The sequence below is a fragment of the Sphaeramia orbicularis genome, chromosome 22 (genome assembly GCF_902148855.1).
Source record: "Sphaeramia orbicularis chromosome 22, fSphaOr1.1, whole genome shotgun sequence".
NCBI lineage: Eukaryota > Metazoa > Chordata > Actinopteri > Kurtiformes > Apogonidae > Sphaeramia > Sphaeramia orbicularis.
In genome coordinates, this window is record NC_043978.1 from 12,214,003 (window position 1) to 12,217,671 (window position 3,669).

At 37.9% G+C, this 3,669-nt stretch overlaps 1 long non-coding RNA gene across 1 annotated transcript; it reads right to left on the reverse strand.

Moving 5' to 3' along the window:
- Positions 1–620: 620 nt before the first annotated feature.
- Positions 621–2,204, reverse strand: LOC115413491 (uncharacterized). The gene is made up of 3 exons (XR_003934470.1): positions 2,189–2,204; positions 1,918–2,073; positions 621–676 (listed from the first exon to the last, which is right to left on the reverse strand). It is a non-coding gene; the product is annotated as an uncharacterized LOC115413491 (long non-coding RNA).
- Positions 2,205–3,669: the final 1,465 nt, after the last annotated feature.

Here is a 3,669-nt window from a genome sequence, read left to right on the forward strand (position 1 = left end):
AAAGTAAACACGCTTTGCTGCAGTTTTGCAACAATTTTTTCTTGCAAAACTGGACTGAAATAATTTCTGTGGATGTTTTTTCTTCTCAACATGGGACAGTAGTCTATTCATACATCAACCTGGAAATGTACAAATCCTCTCAATTCTGACGCCCCCTAACGCCCCCTGGGTCGTACCTTCAGGCTGTGATGCAGATGGCTGTGGGCCTGCAGACAGAGCTGAGGGCTGCTGTTATGATCCACACTCTGACACATCTTCACTGTTTTCAGGAACATCTCACTCAGCGTTTTGTCCACAGACTCCCACAGCGGCCGAACCTCCATTAGCTTCAGCTTCACTGCTCATTCTGGAAAGACATCAGCAGGATTCAGTTAGAGACAAAAACAACCAGGACCAAAAGGAGAAGCAATGAAATGTAAACCAGCTGCAACATCTGTCAAAAACGGACAGTCTGAGGAACACATCCTAATCACTCATTAACAATGGAGCTCTATGGAACAGACCACAAAACAAAGACATCAGAGTTATTTACCTGTTGTTCAGAGCTGAACAGGCCTGGGACGACTTTTCTGTCTGAGACGCCAAATCCCAGAGGTGGTCTCCTCCTCTATGTTCCTGTTTTCTCCTTAAGATCCAGAAGAGCCAGTGACTGGAGATGGATTTTATCCTCCAGCTCCTAAATCAGATGCACAACAAAAGATACAAAAACACACACAAGAAGCAGGTGTGAAAAAGATGCACAACAGATACAAACATGCACAACAAATAAAAAAACAGGCACAAGACCAGATGGAAAAGATGCACAACAACAGATAAAACCTGCACAACAAATTAAAAAACCATGCACAAGAACAAATAAATACATGGACAACAACAGATAAAAAAACACGGACAACAGATAAATACAAATAAACAACAAATAAAAACAATCACAAGAACAGATAAAAAACATGCATAACAACAAATAAAACGCATGCCCAACAGATAAAAAAACACATACAACAGATAAAATACAAATAAAATCAAATAAAACACATGCACAACAACAGTAAAAAAAACACAGCAGATAAAATACAAGTTAAAAACAAGAACAACAACAAATAAAATACATGCCCAGCAATGGAATAAAAAATGCACAAAAACGGTAATACACCAATAACTAACAGATAAAATACAATAAAAACACGCACAACAAACAAAAACATGTACAAGAACCAGATGAAAAACACGCACAACGGACAAAATACAAATAAAAACCAAGTAAAAAAAAACAAGCACTACAAGATGCACAACAACAATAAAAACTACACAAAACGTGAGGTAAAATGCAAATAAAAAAATAAAAATAAAAAAAACTCCACAACAGATAAAAAACAGCACAACAAATAAAAAACATGCACAAGAACCAGATGAAAAGATGCACAACAATAAATTCACGCACAACAGATAAAAAAACATGCACAACAGGGAAAATCCAAATGAACAAATAAAAAAACATGCACAACAGATAAAAACAGGATAAACACCAGATGACAATATGTACAACCGATAAAAACCCTTTAAATTTGCTTTTAACTACTTTAGTTTTCCTTTAAACAACACAGATAAACATACTGTTACTGTGGAGAATCTGTACTGAAGTGAAAGAAAAATGAGTCGTATGAAAAAACACTCTAATCCTCGTAAAAAAACTCACTTGGCTTATATCATATTAAATATACTTAAAGGTGAAGTTAACAAAAAGCTCTTTCCTTATGTTTACTTTGGATAAATGTGATTTTTTGAGGGGAAACTGCTGCTTTAATATCTTCTTTTAAACATTGTTTCATGTTACCTGAATGAAAAAGACAGTGTTTAACCAGGATACTGTGTAATAAATAAAACCTAAAGGTGTTGACCCCCCCCGCTGACCCTGACCTGGCAGCGGTTCAGGTTCTTCTCCAGCTCGGTTCTGCTTCTGGGCGTCTGGGCCAAGTCCATCCAGAGGTTCTGCTCTGAGATCCAGATGTTGATCCGTTGGAGCCGGGCCTCCTGCTCCGCTCGGCTCCTTAGCTCCGCCTCCACCTGCTGGATCTGAACACACACACACACACACCAGACCTCGTCATACTTTATCTCCATGACAACAGGGAACGTGTCATCACCGTGTAAAACAGTTTAAAACATCAGTACAAGTCTGTTTTCTGACCTGAGAGCTGAGGTGTTTCCTGCAGACAGAGCCACTGATGGTTCAGTTCACCCTGTTCTTCTGCAAACCTGTTATGGTTGTATCGCCCCCTGTGGCCGTCTGTGGTACTACATGTTTGGAGCGGCTGGTTCACGTAATCTAGCGTAGCCTGATGAGCCGCCATCTCTGTCTGACAGTCCTGGAAATAAAAACACACGGAATGAACACACAGAAAAACTTCACTGATGATTGTTTTAGAAAATAAGGGCAATTTTTTCCTGATCTTGACCTTTGACCTAAAACGGCCCAAAACTGAATCAACTGCAATCAGTGTCATTAGAATTACCCAAAATTGTACAAAACTAAGCCGTTAACAGATGGTAACAACATGACCTACTTGCATGAGAAGTATTTTTTTATTTAAAGTAAAGAAACCGAAATGCGGAAACCATGAAATATAAATGTAAATCAGGGGTGTCAAACATACGGCCCGTGGGCCAACACTGGCCACTAGAGGGTCCAGTGTGGGACAGAATCTGTTAAATACTAAATTACACTGAAGACATTAACAATCATTGCTGTCAAAATCATTTTAGTTCAGGCTCACATACAGAACAATATGATCTAAAGTGGGTCAGACCAGTAAAACCACTCTCATAATAACCTATAAATAATGAAAACTACACACTTTCTGTTTGGTTTAGTCTAAAAAAGTAAAATTACATGAAAATATTTACATTTACAATCTACCCTTTCACAACAAAAGTGAATAACCTGAAAAATATGAACAACCTGAATGTCTGAAGAGAAATAAGTGTATTTTTAACAGCGTTCTGCCTATTATAATGTTTAGTGTCTTTGTAGATCCACTGTGATCTGTAAGTTTGGATATGTGTAAATCAGAAGCTGAGGCAGAATATTGTCAAAATTGCACTTAAAAAATCTCACTGTCGCATTTTTAAAGGTTTATATATTAAGGATTTATTATAGTTTGTAGATGTAAACATTTTATGGTGTAATTTTACTATTTTCACTTTAAAACACAGAAAGTTTGGAGTTGACATTATTTACAGGTTATTTTATTATTACTTTACTGATCTGACCCATTTGAGATCATATTGAGCTGAATGTAGAACCTGACCTAAAATGAGTTTGACACCCTTGACATAAATACTGTGTTTTTTCCATTTAAGTTTTAGTAAAAAAAAAGCCAACAGTAAAGCTCCATAAACAGGACACGGTGGAGCGACAGAGTAATGTCACCTTGCAGAGTCTCAGGAGATGACTGAGGTCGGAGCTGACTGATGAGTTTTGGTTGAACCTGTTGTTCTGCTCCTCCAACCAGGTCTGCATCTCCAACAGCGCCCCCTGTTGGCCAACGTCTCCACCCATCGCTGCAGAAGAGGAAGAGTTAAAAGAGGAAACAAACATGGTCAGAAACAGCTCTATGTAGAATACAATTAAGTGAATGAGTGACATGCGATGATGTGTTGGATATTTGT